Source organism: Pan troglodytes, chromosome 9, assembly GCF_028858775.2.
Source record: "Pan troglodytes isolate AG18354 chromosome 9, NHGRI_mPanTro3-v2.0_pri, whole genome shotgun sequence".
Taxonomy (NCBI): domain Eukaryota; kingdom Metazoa; phylum Chordata; class Mammalia; order Primates; family Hominidae; genus Pan; species Pan troglodytes.
Genome location: NC_072407.2, coordinates 20,485,170 through 20,505,959, shown reverse-complemented (window position 1 = coordinate 20,505,959; position 20,790 = coordinate 20,485,170). Strand labels below are relative to the sequence as shown.

The 20,790-nt window shown below is 34.6% G+C and overlaps 1 protein-coding gene across 48 annotated transcripts in view; it reads left to right on the top strand.

Annotated features, from left to right (window-relative positions):
* The window catches only part of SOX6 (SRY-box transcription factor 6), a 770,159-nt gene that overhangs the window by 322,005 nt on the left and 427,364 nt on the right, over positions 1-20,790 (top strand). For 9 of the 48 annotated variants that reach the window (XM_063783837.1, XM_063783849.1, XM_063783827.1 and 6 more), the window contains exon 1: positions 6,922-7,103. The exons of 35 other annotated variants lie outside the window; for them this stretch is intronic. The gene's annotated coding sequence lies outside the window, so the exon portion shown is untranslated. Of the gene's footprint in view, positions 1-6,892; positions 7,104-18,248; positions 18,324-20,790 lie in introns of those variants that run through there. 4 more of the 48 variants (XM_063783854.1, XM_063783844.1, XM_063783841.1 and 1 more) reach the window with 3 other exon arrangements.

Here is a 20,790-nt window from a genome sequence, read left to right as displayed (position 1 = left end):
AGATAATCTAGAAGTTTGCTAGTATCCCTCGTGATTGATCATTTATTCTGCCTGTGTATTCAATGGTGTTCTTTGTGCATATAATTTTTAATTAAGACATAATAATTGTACATATTTATGGGGTACAGAGTGATATTTCAATATCGGTATACAATATGTAATGATCAAATCAGGGTAATTAGCATATCCATCACCTCAAATATTTATCATTTTTGTTTTGAGAACATTCAAAATCATGCTCTCTTCTAGCTACTTGAAAATACTCAGTAAATTGTTAACTATAGTCACCTTCAATGCTATAGAAAACTAGATTCTCCTGTGTAGTATTCTATAGAAATTCCTCCTATCTAGCTGTAATTTTGTATCTTTTAACCAACTTCTCCCTGTTTTTCTCCCTGTTACCTTTCCTATCCTCTAGTAGTTACTATTCTACTCTACTGCTATGAAATCAGCTTTTTTTTTTTTAAGCGTCCATATAAGAATGAGAATATGTAGTATTTATCTTTCTGTGCCTGGCTTATTTCACTAAACAAATAGTTACATTTTATTTTTGGTAACAAAAGTCTTTGTAGGGGCCTAGATATTTTTATTTACATGCCAAATTAAGCAGGTAATTTACATGTCTAGGCTGTCAAACATTCAAACGTACTTCCCATTACATGTGGGAGGCTTACTTCATATTTTCTTACTCATTTGCAAAATAAAAATATTGAAAAAAGAACATGTATCTTGGGTATCTTCTGCATATAATGCCCAATACAGATGTATTTGAAGAGTTCCATTATTCATACATTGTGAATATAATGACTAGCAAAGTATTCTAGCATACATTATTTATAGCTCTCAGAATCTTCTAATATTGAATAACAATGCATTAAAATATAGAATATTACAAAATAGCTTGTATTTATATTATCCTCTCATCCAAAATTCTATAGATATTTTGGAACTGACTGACATAGAAGCAGTTTGTATTTTCTTGATATATTTCATGTAGTTTCTTGTACCTGGAATACTTCTGTTAAACATATTTACTTGTAGGAATTTCATCCATCTTTCAAGGCCTAGCTACTTGTAGTCTTCTGTGATCTCGCCTCTGTGATCTGAACTCCCATAGCATTTTGTCTCTCTCTTTTTGTTCTTGTCACAATTTATCTTTTTAGTAATGTTTGTGAACAGTCCTTTTATTAATACTAGTTTCTGATGGAAAGTTTTGTTTTTTTTTTTAAACTTGCAGGGATATTAAGTATAATCCATCTTACTACATGACCATATATAATGCCCATTATTCAGTAAGCACTCAGTTTATAATTACTGAGGGAATTAATTAAAAATTCTGCAAATTTCCATATTCCCAATTCTTTTCATAATATACCAAATTTGCATTGCTTTTCTTACATTTAGCTTTTCTTATATGTGCTGCCAGCTTTTACTATTTTCATGTTATCCTGAGAGTTAGGTAAAAAGTAGTTTCTTGAATTTGCAGATGAGTTAAATGAAATGTTTCTGAAGAATATGAAGTGTATTATTTATCCTGCGACCTGAACAAAATCTGGAGCTTTTGGTGGGGGAAAACAAAAAGAAGGAATTGGCACATCACTCTCATTATCACTGCTCATGCTTCTTCTCTCCCACTGCCAGTTATGATTTTGGAGGAGTGGGGACTATGACATGTTTCTTTGTATCATCTCTAGCACAATAGTTTGCTCATTGTCAGTGCTCTAAATGTATGCATAAAATGAATGTGTGAATGAATTTGACATAAATGAATATTGTTTTTGGTACCTCAGCCATTCTTTCCTTTAATCGCTTTCCAGTTTCCCCAGGCTTCTTTTGCATTTATGTTCTCCTTCCAGTCCCTCATATAAAACCCTCCTTTCAGGAAAGAATTGGGTGAGCATACTCAACCCAAGATATTAATGGCCAAAAAATGTTAGACTTTTGTGGTATACGCATTTAAAAGTGTAGAACTCGGCCGGGCGCGGTGGCTCATGCCTGTAATCCCATCACTTTGGAGGCTGAGGTGGGCGGATCACCTGAGGTCAGGAGTTTGAGACCAGCCTGGAGAACATGGTGAAACCCCGTCTCCACTAAAAATACAAAAATTTGCTGGACATGGTGGCAGGTGCCTGTAATCCCAGCTACTTGGGAGGCTGAGGCTGGAGAATCGCTTGAACCCAGGATGCAGAGGTTGCAGTGAGCCGAGGTCACGCCACTGCACTCCAGCCTGGGCGACAAGAGTGAAACTCCATCTAAAAAAAAAAAAAAAAAAAAAAAGTAGAAGTCTTTTCAGATACAAATTAAACTAAATGAATTAAGTTATATGGGATCCTCATTCCCTCATTCATGTTTATAGTGGCCTTTAAGCAGTTTTTATATTACTTGAGGATCCATCAAAATAAATTTTTAGAGATGGGTAGCTAGGGCTCTGTAAATCTTTGCAAGAGTTCTAAGAATTTAGACTTAAAGGGGATGATGGAATGATTACTTGGGGTAGCTGTCTCTGAAGTAAGAGAAGGGACAAAAGTTATCGAATGAAGAATACTTTTATTCTCATTTGCCTTAAGAGTTGCTAGATTCATGTTTTTTGTCCCCCTTTTGGGACTACTAGAAACAATGCAAAGAAGTTTTTGCTGTGCAACTGCTATTAAATGAAGTTTGCAATTGTTTTTATATTTTTCCTCTGAAGTTACCTCACTGTAATAATTACTGTCAAAAGAAACTCTTTTGCTGTTTACTGTTATGCTGTTTACTGTTTTCACTATGCAGCATTTGTTCTGGTTTTCTTTTGGGGAACAACCCTTCTTTCACTTTTGGTACCTGTGGTTGAGGTGGAACTGCCTTTTTCCTCCCACGTCATAGGGAGTGGGCATTTCATACTCCTGGCAACAGTGATTGGTTCAGAAATAAACATGCTATCCAAGCCAGACCAGTGAGACTCAATCCTGGGATATTTCCTGGAATTACTGGGAAGGAAACACTGTCTTTCTACTGAGGTTTCTAACCTTGAGCTTCTGATAGTCATCTTTGCCACTGAAAGGGGAGAGCCTGCCTGAGAGAGAGAAGGAGAAAAACCAATTTCCTAATTATACCATTTTAATACTGAGTCCAGGTGTGTTAGAAGGCAGGACTTTTCAATTAAGTGAACCAATAAATTATTTTTTGTTTGCCTGTTGGTTTGCTTTTTTATTTGTTAGAGATGGGGGTCTCATAGTATTGCCCAGGCTGATCTCAAGTCATCCAGGCTTAAGTGACTCTCCTGCCTTAGCCTCCTGAGTAGCTGGGACTGCAGGTGCCTGCCATAGTGCCCAACCGACAAATTATTTTTTGATTAAAAAAGCTACTTTGAGTTGGTTTTTTATCACTTACCCAACTGAGTGTTGTAATGCATACAGCCAAAGTTGCATAACTGCACAACTGTTATGGTGGATGCGTATATGGATATATCTGATTTGGAGAAATATTTTAATGTCCATTGTCTCACCTAATATTTGCGATTTATTCTAGTTTACTTTTCATGAGCATAAAGGAGTATGGGTTTTATGATGAAATGTGTTACAGTTTAAACAAATATAGTTTTAGCTGAAATAATGTTATTAGCATTGTCAAAAAATAAAATGCAAATGAGATGATATAAATAGATAAAATCCAGACTTTTAGTTTATATTATTTTGAAAATAGAATAAATTTATAGAATTTCTATATCTAGCTTTCTGTGTGTAGTTTTCCTTTTTCCTAAGTGAAAGAAGTTGAAATTTGCTTATATTTTTGATATTCACTTATTTATAGCAATTTGATACTTTTATTAGATACACAAGTTCAACAGGAATTGGACAGAGTACTTTATCTGCTTATGTCTGAAGAAATATTCTCTGCTTGTGACATTTTCATATGTTAATCCTTTTCATTAATGTATAATTGTTAATAGATTTGCTTCAAATTGGAGCTCTCACTAGTTTAGAAAACAAAACAAAAATAAATATTGTAGTACAAATTTTGCATTCACCTAGAAAACATAATCTGGATTTGAAAGAAAATTTATTCTCCAAATATAGCTATGCAAATTCTGCTTGACTTTGGTAAGTCACTGTTAAAGGAGTAATGTTTTTAATTTATATTTCTTGCTCTTTTAGGAGGTCTGCATTGTTTGTGTTTTTATATTGAAATATGCATGTAAAGACTAGGTTGATAGTTTAATCATCTCTCTTAAGCACAGGCTGGACCATTTTGTAGTAAATGTACTTAAAAATCCCAACATTAAAATAATATCCTGTTTTTTTTAATACATGAAATTAAAAGATGTGTATTCTCAATAAAATTTGGTCTTTTTTACCTGGCAAACCTTAAGTGCCAAGGTCTTAAGTTGGCAGTTTTTTCCCTAGCCCTTATAGATATGTCTCACAGTTATAAGAGCCTCAGATTTAAGTCCCTTGGGTGTTGATACTTTCATTAGGAAAAGATTGGGGTGCTAACTAGTTTATGAGAGTAAGGGCCTCATTAGAACAATTTTAAAATCAAGCCAAAACTGAAAAAGCCAATTAACCTTTGAAAGTCCTCGCAGACAACAGCACATTTGGAATAGCATGCACACTTAGTTATACAGGTGGAGTTTCTCAGAGGTAGTAGATTTTACAGTTTTACTATCAGTCATTATGTAGAATTTCCCCTTTCTTCAAATGACCCCAAATTTGCAACCAAGACCAAATACAATTTAAAATGGATAAAATTCCTCCTAGGAAGAGCCTTCTCTGACACTACGCCTTTCCTGTTCCTTTAACCCTTCTATGTGTGATTTTTCTTTTTCTTTTTTTTTTTTTCAGTCACTCACTATCTCCCCTACCCTAAGTTGTTCATAGGATAGTATCACATAGTAGTCACATGCACCCTTATTATTATTTTTGGTTAAAAGTTATGTTAAAACAATAAGAAAAAAGATAAAACCTCTCATACACTTCCACAGTATATCATCTGTTTTCATTTTTACCTGCTTATTTCCAGTCCTTGTTCATATCTTTTTTTTTTTTTTTTTTTTTTTGAGACCGGTTCTTGCTCTGTTGCCCAGGCTAGAGTGCAGTGGCATGATCATGACTCACTGCAGTCTCGACCTCCCAAGCCCAAGTGATTCTCCAATCTCAGCTCCCTCAAGTAGCTGGGATTACAGGCACACACCATCATGCCTGGCTAATTTTGTTTGTTTTTTGTAGAGATGAGGTTTCACTTCATTACACAGGCTAGTGTCGAACTCCTGGGCTCAAGCAATCTTCCCGCCTTGGTCTCCCAAAGTGCTGGTGTTACAGGCGTGAGCCATCATGCCTGGCCCCTTGCTCATATCTTTTAAAAACGAATTTAATGTAACTGCAATTAGATCATAGATGTCATTGCGTGTTCTTTGTTTCTTACTTAATGTTAAATAATAAATATTTCCCACCACAAAGAGCCTGTCATGACCTACACAAACACTTAGGGAAGCCCTGGTGTGTCTTATGTCTTTTGGGTCAGAACTGCTATTTGGACATTACTTTATTTTATTATTTTATTTTTAAAAACTCATTTAAGATTTAGAAACTTTTAAAATTTATTTATTTAGTTTTTGGGTAAATTATAATTATATGTATTTATGGGATACACTGTGATATGATATATGTATGCATGTGAAATGTATACATGTGGAATGGTAGAATCAAACTAACATATCCATCACCTTAAATACTTACCATGTGTTCCTCCTGCCTAATTGCAACTTTGTACCCTTTAACCAACATCTCCCTATTCCTCCCCATCCCCACCCAACCTCTGGTAACCACCTACTGCTCTCCGCTTCTATTGAGTTCAGTTGTTTTAGATTCCACATATAAGGGAGAACATGTGGTTTTTGGTTTTCTATATATTTGGGCCTTATTTTAGATAGTCTTCCTCTTGGCCTTGAGTTATTCTATTGAAAATTAGCCTGAAGCTTTTTTTTTTTTTTAAACCGAGGAAAGACATTGTTTCTGTCTGTGATGGCAATGCATCCTAAATTTTACCAATAACTATACAGTTTTTGGTAGGTTTTGTCTTCTATCCATTGCATTTGTTGGGATGCTTATAGAGTTATTCTTCTTTAATCTGTGAATATGGTATTATTGGTAGATTTTCTGAACCATTTAGGATAACCGTGACAAAACTTATTTGTTCTCAGTGGATTTTCATTTACACTATAGAATTAGTTAAAATTTAAAGGATATTTGTAACTGTGTTCATGATTAGTTAGTGATTTTCTCTTCTTCTAGTGTGTCTATTTTATTTTGGAATCAAGGATAGATATTCTAGCCTTATAAAATGCATTCAGAGTCATATATATCTTAGTGTGGAAGGAACTCATGATATTACCTCTCCTAGAGGCATTTGCAATCAATTTATGTTAAAGCTGTTAACTGGGAGGAAAAATATTTTTATCTTTAAAGAATTTTGAAACATAAACCCAACATAGCTGTTTCCCCCCAATCTTCTGCCTGTTTTTTTTTTTTTTTTTTGGAGGGGGGTTAGGGGACTGCAAGAGGAAAGTTAGGGATAGAGAAAATATTGGTAAAGAATGGAGGTTGTCGCCATAAGGCTCTGTCACAGCAATGAAATTATTTTGGTGATTATCTTTCACTACTTTTTGGCAGGCCTATGGTTTAATCCATTGGAATTCAGAAGATAGCAGGTTGATGGCATTGGTTAGGGAAGATATTGATTATCAGAGAAGGTGTTAAATGAACAGAGAAAAAGCCTCTTGCACCAAAGTTGAAGGTGATCTGAGGTCTAAATACTTTAGTCTGTTTATGTACCACATGTCCTTTATAAAGGCAAAAGGGTAGAACTTCTCCTTCAGGTCCCACAATTACCCCATTGGTTACATTGAGCCATTTATGACATCATTCTTCTTGTGAGTCTTTCCTTGGGGTTAGTTTTAGTCATATATTTATCTCTATAAAACATCAGGCTGGGAGGTGGTGTGTGCCTGTAGTCTCAACTGCTAGGGAGCCTGAGGCAGGAAGACTCCTTGAGCACAGGAGTTCAAGGCCAGCCTGTGCAACATAGTGAGACCCTATCACTCTGGAAAAAAAAAAAAATCTGCGGAGGTAGGTGTGGCTTCACATGTAATTTGACCCATGTTTCATCTCATTTCATCCTGTAAAAAATAGTTTAAAACAAATGTTAGAAACTCCTAACTTGGGGCTTCCTAAATATCTGATGTGACTGGTGATGTAATTTAAGAGAGTATGCTTACTTTTTTCTGTCCTTGTCTGTTCTTCTAATTGTATGATAATTTTAATCAACACAGCTTTTAAGCACATACTATGTACCAGATGAGATATATGTATGCATGTGAAATATATATGTGTGAAATGATAGAATCAGGTGAATGGATATGTAGAGACAATGTTCTTAAGGAGTTTGAGCTTTCCTTTTCCGTCTTTGTTCTTTATGGTCCTTTCCTTTTCTGATATGCAAGCACTTTTGTTTCTCTTTGCCTCTCTGTCAAAGCAAAGAGAGTTTTAAAAGAAATTTTGAGTTGAACGTAAGCTGCTTCCTTTCAGAAGAATTAGTACAGCTCTCTGAACATGGACTTAGTGTTTGTTTAGAATGCAGTATTAACGAGGGCACAAGCCTTGATTTTTCTATGGACCTATTAGCTTTGCTCTTTTCCATGACCTTGAATCACTGCTGTAATAATTGATACTTGCTAAAGACCAGGTGAGAGGAGTTGGTTGATCAAAACACTAGAAAAATAGGACAAATTGCATTCTTGCCTGTTATTCTTATTTATAAAAGGCAAACCATCACTCAGGGCTTTACTTTAAAACAAAATTATTATTAAAATAAGTTGTAAAGGAATGTGGAAAAAATGAAAAGGGAATAAAAATGATTTTATTATGTTATTTATTTTTTTCCTTTCTGTATTAATTAGGTAATTCTTAAGAATGTCTTCTCCATGTCATTTAGTTTCCTTTTTAATATCTTTGGATGCAAGATTGAGCTTTGCTGGCCTTTATTTCTTGTTCCTCGGGTGTTAGTGCCAGCTTTGGCAACCTCATTGTCAGGGCTGGCTCAAATGAAGGAATGGGTGAAGGCTCCTTTTGGAGACCCACTTCACTGGTTATTTTAATTGCTCAGAGGGATAATTGTTGAGTGGTGCTATAGGATAGTATTTCCCTTGCCACAAGGGTTAGGAATTCTGCCCAGTAATCACTCCTGTTCCTGCTGGATGTGTGTCTGTGAGTGGAAAGACTGGTAACTGGCTTGAGATATATCCCTAAAGCTACATGTAGGGACTCTGTTAGATTAACTTTGGGAAACTGGTGCAATCATCATGGATACTTTCCTCATTCATCTTTTGTAGAAACAGAATATTTGCAAAGCTTAAAATTAGCTTCTTAATCATCTTATTCTAGGGCACCTTCTCATGTAGTGTCCTCAGACCAATTTTCTTTGTATCTTTTTCACAGACAAAGCTCTTGGAGGAAGCATAGAGATATGATAGGGATTGGACTTCAAAAGAATTTTTATTTTTAAACACTGCTATTGTGGCTATATCTGCTGTTGTAAAGGGGTGTGAAATACTGTTTTCTGGTATTCTGTGGAATAAAACTGTCTGTACTTTCTAAGATATAGTAATGAACAAAATTCTGAGTCTAGTATCCATTAGATAGCTCCTCAAACTTAGCTGCTTCTGTCAGTGGAAGGGAAGCATCTGAGACAAAAAAGTTTGTAGTTTTGAAACCATATTAAGGTATAACTGATTCACAATAATTCAGTACACAAAAATGTGAACTTGTATAGGTCACATTTTAGGATCAGCTTAATAGCTGTAATTTTTAAATTGGAAGTCAATGGAGATAAGGTGTGATGGGGTTGTTAATTATCTTTTTAAGAATTTTTCTCACTTATTAAAATAAAATGACATCAATTTTGAGTGGCTATGTAGACAGCATTAGTTAAAATGGAACAAAACAGAAGCTTCTGCTGATGAACTTTGGGAGTCATCAAATGACCTTGACCTCTTTGCTAAGACTGAATACTTTAAAGAACCCAGTTCTTCTTTATCCTTCCATTTATGACCTTTGCCATAAAACTTTTCAGTGCCCTTCCAATATTGATAGGGCATTTGTCCTCACGACTAGACTCTGAGATCAGTCATTTAGCTTACGTTGGCCAATGGGATGTTAGCTTATGTGACACAGGTAGAGGCTTGTAAAAGTACTTGTACATTTCTGTTCACACTCTGGCTCTTTTCTGTCACTATAGAAGAACAATCCTGGACTAGCCTGTTGGAAGATGAGACATATGGAGCAGAGTTGAATTATACCAGTTGTCCCAGCCAAGGCCAACCACAAGATATGTTAGTGAACTCAACTAAAACCAGAGAAATGTCCAGCTGACCTACAGATGCATAAGCTAAATACATGCTTATTGTTTTAAGCCACTAAGTTTTGGGGTGGTTAAACCTGTAGCATTCTTGTGGCTGTATATAGTTGATACAACCTCAAATAATCCTCCTTTTCAAACGAGTCCACAGGACAGATGGCACTGATGATCCTCAGTGATTTCTTGTTCCAATGACAATATTTCCTGTTGGTTTCAAGAAATTTCTAGAGCAAGCTACTCAGGAGTATTTGTGTGAGACTTAAAGTGGATTATGTTTCCTCTGTGCGGAATTCTAGAGATATTTTCTATCTAGTCCATATATTAACCTAAAGTATAGTAGTAGCCTTATGGGGCACAGAACGATTTAGTCCATAAAGAAAGATAAAGCAGAAAATACCTACAAGTAGGCAAGTAATTGAGGTAAGTTCATACAGTAGGAAATGCAAAGGACAATATACCCTTTGTCGAGAGCAATTTTGACTAAGGAGAAGTAGCAGTGGGTGGAGTCAGTAAACAGAAGGCAAAAACAACATTTAGAAAAAGGAAACTTGATTTACCTTTGAGCTGGTTAAAGACAACATGGTGTAAAAATCAGTGCTATGAACAAAGACTGAGCTTTCAAACCTTAACTCCATTTATACTCTGCAAGCTCAACTTATTAAAGAGGCAGAGGGGAGAGGGATAGGATGGGGAAGGTTGGATGAAAAGAGGCAAAGAGTTGGTTTTGTTGGGGCATGGTTCTTTAATTCATTGTGCTTTGCAGTCAAATGACTGTTGCCTTTTCTAACTTCAGACTGTATATAGTATTGCTATTTCATTTACTCTCTTTTGTAATAGAATTCTGCCTTTTAGTGGTTATATAAAAAGTAGCTGGCTGAGAGTGTTCTGGACAGAAGTAGGGCCTTACTGAACACATCCAAACAGTCACGTCCCTCCATTCATCTGAAGCTGTATTCGGAGAAGGGGTGTTAGATGGGGGACCTGTACTTGGTTAATTCATCATATTACTTGGAAAGGTCCTTATTATTGTGCACAGCAGTGTGGTCACCTGGCGGTAGGTCATTAGCATTTAGTCTTCTTTTCCTCACAACAATGTACAACATGCTAATTAGGATATTCTGAAAGCTAAGTAACCTGTTTTAAAAATCAGACATTTTAATTTGCAGCTTTAATGGCTGTTTTTATAATAACTGGCTTTATTGGGGGTAAAAGCACTTCTCATGTTCCAGTAGCAAGGCAGAGTATGACAGAAGCTGACAAAATTAAAAACCTCATAATGCGACCTTTGCCTGGGATAAAAGGCTGTTTCATAACAATTTCCTTTTGTTCTTTGTTTAAGCCATTACTCTAAAAGGAGCCTCCGATTAATCTAAGTAAATGCATCATTACAGTACTAATCCATGTCCTTCTGTCAGTGTCTGTTTTAATTAAATAAGAAATGCTAGCAGAAAGATATCACGCACAAAGCTGTGATTGGAGAAAGAAGCACTGGTTGATCAAGGAAAAGATTAAAAAGAGCTTTAGTGTTTTGTCCATTTGCATAATTCTAGATGCCACAGAGTTTCAGGTTGAAAAGAAAACTTACAAAAGAGTTTAAAACATTTCATTCTTACAGATTTAAAATAACAGGATTTACCAATGAAATTCTAATCATCCCATTTATCACGTTTAACATTCCACAGCAAGGAGCAGAACGGCTTGGGGTGTGTCTTTTAAACCTTTTATGCAATATTGTCTTGTATCCGTGAAAACATACCTGTCAAATTTTCATGTGTTTCTTCTTATTTTAGGTAAAGTTGATGGTGAAACTTGGTTGTGGGCATACAATGTGATTTATTTTTCCTTTTTAAAGTATCTTGCAACTTTTAGTTTAGTTTTGCTTTTTTAAAAAATGGCTTTCTATTGATAACATGTTAAGAATTTAGGTGCTTAATTGGTTGTTAACAATAAAAGTATATTTAATAAATGCTTATGAAATGAATATTGTTACATTGATACACAGAAACTCTTCTTAGCAGTAGTGTTGCAGAATTCCCGTGGTGAGGGCTTTCTTAATATACCGGCCATTATTTGATGTAATGAAAAGAGAAAGTGTGCAACAGTGAGATTGTTAATTAATTTAGCCTAACAAGATGAAGATAAATGAAGCAAAGCACAGTTTGAATGAAGCAAGAGGTCTTATTTACAATTTAATACATTTTTATATAATGCAGATTTCACTTGGTAAAAAACAAACAAACCCTCACCCGAAATACCCACTAACAGCAAAAGTACGTCCCTTCCCCACAATTCAACACTAAAATCTTGGTTTGACTTTACAGAAAACATGTACTGTGGCCCCATATGGAAGACACTTTTACAGTGTGTAAACAGTGCTTTTCTACAGCTAAGAATCCTACACTAGTTAACCTTTAACTTCAGTATTTTGTTATTCTCAATATAGACTGGGGATGACCATAAGAATAATTATCTAGAAACCTTTGGGTTTCTTGTTCTCCAGGTTATCCTGAGACATCTTGCTTTAGTTATTTAATAATAATTTTATTTTAATTCTTTTTTTTTAACCAAAGAAGTTCAAAAGTGGGAAAAGAGAAAACAAGCTGTGTGCCTTTTTACATGCACTTGAATCTTTAGCAATTGTACAGAATTCTTAAATTAGCATTATTTTTTAAAGTCTCCCTTTCAGTGATTAATGAGCTTTATCCAGTATTTGACCTTTTATCATTCTTGTTTTCTGCTCAGAAGTACTTCCTTCCTTCCTACTGTAGTTAGAAAAGACTGTCTCTTATCTTATGTTACTGTAGGCAGTGGTAACAGGGCTCTCTACAAATGGTGTTATTATGGTCACTATGTTTTTATCTCAGGGGTCACGAACAAATCCATGCAACTGCTTCTAAGGATTTCAATAAATAGGACTTTTTATCCAGACAATTGCCTTTTATGTTACTTTTAAACAAAACTACTAGTCCATCAAGAGTTTCAAAAGAAAACAATTCTACAGAGTGCCGGTATGGCCGCACAGACCAATCATCATGGCACCCATTCTCCAGTCCTTTATTTTTCAAGTCCACAACAATAGGTTGTTGATTCAATGGACAAGACCAGAACAATTAAGTTCTCTGTTTAGCAGCAGTGCAGCATTTTAATGCCCTTCTCTAATAATGGTCTCATTATTGTTATTCTAAGACTGGGCCTCAGGAGGAGGAATATTTGCTGGAGGTACGTCATTATTTTGCAAATTTCGATTAGCTCATCATGTTGTCTGTAGTGTGAAAATCGTAGCTAATTAGGGCAGCCAGTTAGACTACCAGCTTTTGAGCTTATGAGTTAAAAGGTAGCATACTTGATAGGCCAGTGATGTGAAAAAGGTGGTAAAAAGGAGGATTAGAGCAGTTGCCTTAGTAACTCCAACTTCCATCTGTGAGGGAACAATGGACTTGTGTTTCTCCCCCACCTTGGTGTAAAAATTGGTTTTGTTTTGAAAGGACAGGGTTCTTTTTATGACAATCTGGAATTCAGCCCAACTGAGTGTAGTTTTAGTTGTTAGGAGAGACCATTGGGGATAGGAAAGATGAAAGGTCATGGTGAGCTTCAAGGACATGAAAGGTTGTTGTCTCATGTAACAATAGTAGATTGTTTTTTTTCCTAATATTTCTAGCCAGCCCCTAAGTCAGGTGATGGAACAAATACCTACAGTTTAGTCAGGTGAAACAGGAGTGGGTGGAGGAAGGAAAGAAGAAAAATGGGGTAAGAGAGTTTGTATTTTGTTAAAAAAAAATGAAAGGGTAACTCCAGTCTGCTTTCATTAAACAAAGCGATATTTCTTTGTCACCATCTCTGAGATTCCAGTGTGCTTTGGATGGTTTGCTTCTGTGGGCCATCAAATCTCTGGGAAGCTCTCCAATGTGTTAGGAAATGTGATTTAAGCTTTCTTCCTGAACTCCCAGAAGGACCAATGATGTGATACTTAACAATAAATTTAGTTGTTTTAGCTTTCTCACGTTATTGGTGTTCTTAAAAGGTTTTCCTTCAAATGCACACTGAATAAAATGAATGATAAATATGAAAGAAATTTGTTTCACCACTCTACGGGATTTTATCATAAATTCTATGAGTTCCATCACTGAAAGTTTACAGGAAACTGTTTAGATGTTGCTGCAATAGTGACACAAATTTTTCTCCATGTACATAAGAAAATGCCACAAATTTAAGAGCTACTGTGGGTTTGTATACAGAGGAGGCAATAGAAAAAGAGTGAATACAGTGTTTTTTTTTTGTTTTGTTTTCCCTCAAAACCAAATCACCCTTTCTGGGTTTAAAATACTTTATTTCAGCAAAATGAGTGACTTGTATTTTCCTTCCATATCAATATTAAAACATTTAGGGTTGCTGTTGGTGGTGATGTGTGTATGTATGTTTTAAGAACTAGAGAGTGTATAGGAACAAGTGTACTTTTTCTTTTTTAAGCAAAAACATCATCTCTTGATGATTTGAGAAACCTTCATATTTATTCTTCTCTATAGTCCCAAACAACCTTTATGTGACTGAAGCTGGACTTGGTCCAGGGGGTTGGGGAGATTTTCAAATTCTCTTTTAATCCTTGGTCTTTGTTTTCTTGTTCTAGCCAACCATCCTATTGCTGTATCCTTTATTCTTTTGAGAAGCTGTGTTCCTTTGATTTATTATAGATACCTCATAGACTTAAAGTAATATAATGAAACTTTAGAGCTTAATGACTTTTGAGGTCTCCTAGTCCAAATCTTATATTTGAAAAATTTAAAAAGTGAGACTGGAAAGTTGAAATGACTTGCCCAAGACAACTTGACTAATTAGAGGTAGACCGCTGCCATTTGCTACATGGTTTAAATATAAATACTGAAATCAAAAGAAGACTGGAAAAGCATTATAAAAAAACATGTCTAACTTGTTTACTGGTCATTTTAGTGATTGAGGAGAGATGGAATAAAGCTAACACCTGGTAGTCGTGGTAGGGTCTGGGATTCACATAAGATTTTTTTTGGTAACTATTAACGCTCCATTTTAAATAAATGGAGATTTTTTTCCCCTGTCAAAAACAAACAACAAACAGCAGCAGCAACAACAAACTCCAGCAGAACTGGGAAGGTACTAGCATAGGATCCAGAATCTGCAAACCTTTCTTGGTCCAGGCACTGTGTGAGATACTTTCATATGCGTTGTTATAATTTACAATTTAAACACTATTTCTAGTGTAGTGAGTTAGTTAACTGTTCTTTTTCCTAGTTTTTGTATTTGTAGAAAGGGATCCAATGTTATTCAATTTCATTAGGTGTTATGAGACATAAAAATTGGTATATAATTGAAAAATGCAATACACATTTGGCAGAATATTGTAAGACTGCAAATTTGTGCTTTATGCAAACACAGATATCACAAAACAAATATGGACTATAATGTTTAGATCAATATAAAGGCCATGGTTTGTTTTTGGCACCATTCAGAAAGTATTTAGAAATTTGGGACTATGTTTAATCATAAAGGAGGAAATAAAATAACTTATAATTTTACCTTATTATTTCATAATGAAATTTACTTCCTAGTAATATTCTGGTATATTTCATATAAGTCTTTTATCTACGTATGTATGAGAAGAAAGAACATGTCTAGCTTGTTTACTGCCCTCTCTCTGGGGCCCAGAATAGTGCCTGGCTCATAGAAGGTACTCAAAAAATAGTTGTTGAGCAAATGAAAAAAATTTTCTGCAAGATTGGATCATATTATGTATACATTTTTGTATCTAAAAACTCACTTTATTGATTTTTTTATGTTAATAGTCTTGGAGAACATTTTTAATCACTACATCATATACCATCATATGGATGTACCACAATTTGTTTTACCATTACATTAGTGACTTATAGCTTTTCGCTATTATAGTACAAAAGTACATTTATAAGAATATCTTGTTTATTATTAAAATGGTAAAAATGTTAACATGGGTGAAAAATAACTCTCATGATTGTAGTATAAGGATCTCACCAAACTTCATCACCTCCTTCAAGTTTTTGCTTAAATGTCTTCTTAGTGAGATCTACCTTGAGCATCCTATTTAAAATTGCAACCTGCTAAACATTCCTGTTCTCTCTAATGCTGTTCTATTTGTTTCCAGAAACTTTTTCAATATTGAACATACTATATAATTTGTATATCTTTTAAATGTATTGGCTTTCTTTCCAACTGGAATATAAGGTTTATGATGGCAGGTAATTTTTGACTGTTTTTGTTACTCATATTCGCCAGTGTCTTGAACAATGCCTAGACCATTATACATGTTCAACAATATTTATTGAATGGTTTATTGAAACTTTAAAAAATGGAACTTTAAAAAAATTCGACATTCTTCAGTTTCAATGGAACTGAAACTGTCTTTTTTAAAGTTAAGAATCCTTTTTTCTTCACGTGGGCAACTCTCATCAACCAATTTTTGCACTGGCTAAAACTTCCATTTTCTCCCTTTGAACATGTACATGTTAGCCAGTTAAATCAAATCATGGCACTTGATTGAATCTTAGGGCAATGTTGGATAAAGTCAAATGTCATGTAACAAATACCCCAAGCTTTTACTTCTTCAAGTCAGTCTGAACTCTGTCTTTAGGTAGATGGTTTTGGATGAGAAATGTCACCAGTATCACTTCTTATCCCTTTCCTCATCTGGAAGTCCTTCTGTTAAGAACCTTAAGGCTTAAGTATGAACTGGGCAAACTCAGGTTAATCTGATTATTTATCTGTACTTTGGGATGATTTTGCCTTAGTCTTCCCCCAACTAATATTGGTCATGTTCTTAAAATTTCCTTAGGAAAGACATTTTACAAACTTCCATTTACTTTTTCACTGTATATGGCTTATATTTTCCTTTAAAAATAATATAGTACTCAGGAGGCTGAGGTGAGAGGATCACTTGAGTTTAGGCGTTCGAGGTTGCAAATGAGCTATGATAGTGCCACTGCACTCCAACTTGGTCAATAGAGTGAGACCTAGTTTCTTAAAATAAAATAAAATAAAATAAAAATAATATAAAACAATAAAAATATTACTGCTTTAAGTTATCTATGGATGTTAATTATGATCTTTTATACAGTAGCAATTTATATAGCTACAGTAATCCCTTATGTTTATATGGTATTTATAGTTTCAAAGCTTTTTAATAAACATGATCCTATTTAATTATAAAAATAACCCTATGAGACACACAGACCTGGTTTATTATATTCATTTTACAGATGAGGAACTGAAGCACAGAAAAGTTAAGAGATTTAGTCTAGATCGTAAATCTAGGAAGTGGTAGAGAGGCCAAGAAAAATCTGTTTTCTGAGTTCTACTAGTTCAGTAATGTCTTTTCTTTGTTTTAGTCACTTTAACCTTCTCTCATAATCATCTTTTGAATCATCAACTTTTTGTTGACCTTTCTTAAAAGATTCTATGAAAATAAAAATAAATGATTAGAATTTCAATTAAAAAAAATATTATTTTACTTGGTCTACTAGTCATTCCAGTTCTCAAGGGTTTTCCTTTAGGTTTTTATGGTTTTTTTTTTCCATAGCCTTTATCTTTTCCTTAATTCTGGTTATGAACATGGCCTTTTGTAGCAATTTCTGAAACCACTGGCTGCCATGTCTGCCTTTTGACCTTATAGAAGAAATACATAAAACAGGATATTAAAGAGTTTCATAAAGCAGAGAAAGGAAAAAAAATCTAGGGTAAGTGGTACTTAGAGGCATAGGCAGCTAGGCCTCAATAAGACCCATAGACAACAAGTGGAGTTAAAGAACAGATTCTAGTTTTTTTTCTATAATGGAGTATAGTTATTGATGTCAGTTGTCCAACCGTTTAGCTAATACATTGTGTCTGCTATATTAACTTTCTCCTAAGACTGTTCCTATCCTAGTAGACCCTTACTACTCTGCCCCACACCCGCTACGATGAATAGGACTTGCTTATTCACATCCAGAAATATGAAATGTATAACTAGCTAAAAGGCCAGGGAATGGTTATGGTTTTAGATGGACTACTGCACTCAGCTACAGAAAAACAAGGTGGAATCTTAGCTATTGGAATGAAGACAAAAGGTCAAGGTCAAACTCGCAATAAGGTATATAATTTTATTCTGAATTCTAAGGGATTGCGTTGGAGTCCTTCTTAGGTAAGCTTAAGATGATCCTAGAGCAGTGGCTCTCTAACTTTTAAGGTATGTAAGAATCACTTGGGTGGTTAGGACTTGTCAAGTGGGGCCCAGGTGTCTATATTTTTTGCAAGCATCCCAGATTATTCTGATGCAAGTGTTTATAGATTGCATTTGCAGAAAATTGCCATGAAGCCTGGGATGACATTTATTGTAGGATAAGGGACCATGTCACTACAACTGTTGAGAGAGGAGACATTTGGAATTTGAAAGTCAGACCTTTTTACTAAGAGAAAAATGTATGTCTTGTGCTCAGAGCTGAGTTTTGTTTATCTGCATATAAGAAAGCAATAAACATGGTCTGGTATGCACTGGACTGGTGTGCTGAAAGCCTGTTAGGTTTTTCTCTTCATGTATCTTGTATCTTGTGTTTTATCACCTGAATGCTTTTGTAATATCTAACAAAGATTTATACCTTTTAGTGTAAGGCTGATTATTCTTTTGGGCCTAATTTAAACTGTACCTCGTTTTTACTTTCCTTTTGATATCTGCCTGATTAAATTTCCCCTGTTCCTTCTACCTTCATAAATTGATTAGCATGAGTTGGGCAGACTGCTGTAATGCTAAGGGTTAACCAGAAGAGAATTACAAATGAACTATCTAGAAAGTTGATTATTAATCCAGCTAGAGAAGAAATATGCTTTTACTTAGCAAGAATGAGTATCCAAAGAGCTGATAATATTGTTAAGGCAGCGGGGTGGAATGGCAGAGCTTGGTAAGTAAAAGAAAACTTGGAATTAATCTTTTATGTCCACTTTTTAAAATGATTAGAATGTTGATATATTTAAACAATTAAGTCTAAGATGAATTTACAAGCTGCTGGAACAAATCTAAAAAGTTCTAAATCTGTTTGTTAATGAGATCCCTATACATGCTATTGGTAGACAGTAACTAAAAAGTATTTACATAAGTAGATAAATATATTTAATTTTGAATATTTATAAAAATACATGATTAGATTTGTGATTAAGAACAAGGAAATGGGCATGGAGAAATGATTACTAAAACGAACTAAGTCCAAACCTCAAGGAATATAAACTGAAGAATCTTCAGTGACAAACTCTCTTGTTTTTTTCACAAGAGGAAGTTCTGGGTTCTTAGGTATTAAAATATAATTTAAAGTAAAATATTCACGTAAAGATTCAGTGAGGTGTTTTCCAGATGTCTAGTTAACAAAAACTGTTATAGGTTCTGATATTTTTGGGGTCCCAGTACTTATTTCATCATGATGTTTAATAAGGACTTTTCTAAAGACAGCTTTTATGGTATTTGTGAATTGCAAGGAAAGAGAAATGAGAGGCTCTGTGCTATTTGTACAAAGAAAATTAAGTGAAAAGATATGATTTTAATAATGTTCTTCCACTAAAGACTGCTCCTCCTGTTATAGAAGAAATTTTGATGTCAATATTCAATTCTATAAGATTGAGATTTTGCATAAATTACTTCATATTACAAAAACGAACCTTTTAAGCATAATGTGGACCATACATTATTGAATATTATTGAAACTCTATGTAATCAGAAGCCATTTCAATGTACTATTGTTGTACTTAGGAGAAGTTAGGAAACATATTAAACTTGCCTTACATTGCAATTCCACACAAACAAATGCACATTTTCTTTCAGTGTACATCTTGAGTGGGAATAAAAACAATTCAAATTAGCATTTTGTCATTTAATGCTTAAATGAGCACAGAAAAAAATCTTTTTCAAAAACTAAAAATTCAGTGTCGGAAATCTACATTATATGTGTGCATGTGTTTGTGTGTGTGTATTTGTGAAAATACACAGTATACATGCATTCAAAATGCCAGAGCACTATTTAGTCCTATATACTCAGCTTTTGTTAGTTCTAATGTTCTGGCCTATATTTAAGACTGGGAAGAGTAGATTATTGTAAGTGAAATAATAAAAATAGTTAACATTTATTGAGCTCTGTGTGCTAAATGCTTTGTTTTTAATCTTATTTAATCCTCATATTAACTCTGTACTTGTTGGAAAGCTGTAAGGATTATAGTGTATGCTAAAACAAAAGATAAGCTAATTAAAGAACCCCTAACATCTGATGCTAAAAGTCTAGCGAATAAAGGCTCAGGAAACAAAACGTATAAGAGGGGAGATCTCTAAATTCTATGTGCCTGAATTTCTCAAAATTGAAAGATTTGATATGAGCCTGAGAAAGAAGAGGGAAGGGAAATAAATCAGTGAATTCTTAGCGTTCATTAATTCTTTAAACAATTTTTATTATGAAAATTTCACTCATATAAAAATGTCTAAAGAATGGTATAAATACCTGTGTTTATAAGAAATAAAATATTACCAATATAGTTGAAGCCTTTTCTAGTTTTATATCTCCCTGTCTTCATGCTAGTGATAATGACTCATGCATTTTGTGTCTTTCATTCCCATGCTTCTTAAAATAATATATGCTTAAATTCCATATTCCTTGTATGGTAGGGAAAACCCCACCTACCATTCTTTGGGATCCAAGAACTACTTTTTCTTAGCTTCCTATTATACTTTAATTAAACAAACAAAAATATTCTTAGCATAAAAGACCCTGGCCCCACAGAATCTGACCCCTCTATTGCCAGCCTCAGCTCTTGTCTTTCTCCCAAATCATTCTTTCTGATCCAGCTACTGTACTGGTCTAGTGACAGTTTCTTGGACCCTCTAAATTCTTTTCTACACCAAGATATTCACATAATGCTGTGTTCTCACCTGGAATGCACCTGTTTCCACTCTTCATCAGAGTGATTCCTATTCATTCTTCAGGTCCCTGTTTAAATGTCATTTCTTCAGAGAAACCCTCCTTGCTCCTTCCAATGCAAACCTTGTCTCCCTGCAAGGATCTTGTTTCTCATCCTTTATTTTATAGCAGATACTGCAATTTGAAATTATGTATCTGTGTGGTTTTTGTTTAGTGTCTGTCCTTCACTCCGGACTGGCCCATTTTGTTCTTGGATGTTTTACTTAGCATGTAGCACACACGGTCTTGCACATTATAAGCATTCAGTAAATATTTGTTGTTGTTATCAGGAAGAGGAATGTAGTGAATGAGAAAGAGTGAAAAAAGGGAGATTGATAGAAAGCAAAGTACATAAAAATAGAGTCTGTTGGTTGGTTTGGATATACTGTTTAGAGAAAATTATGCAACTTGATGCTAGCTAAGATTGGGGTGC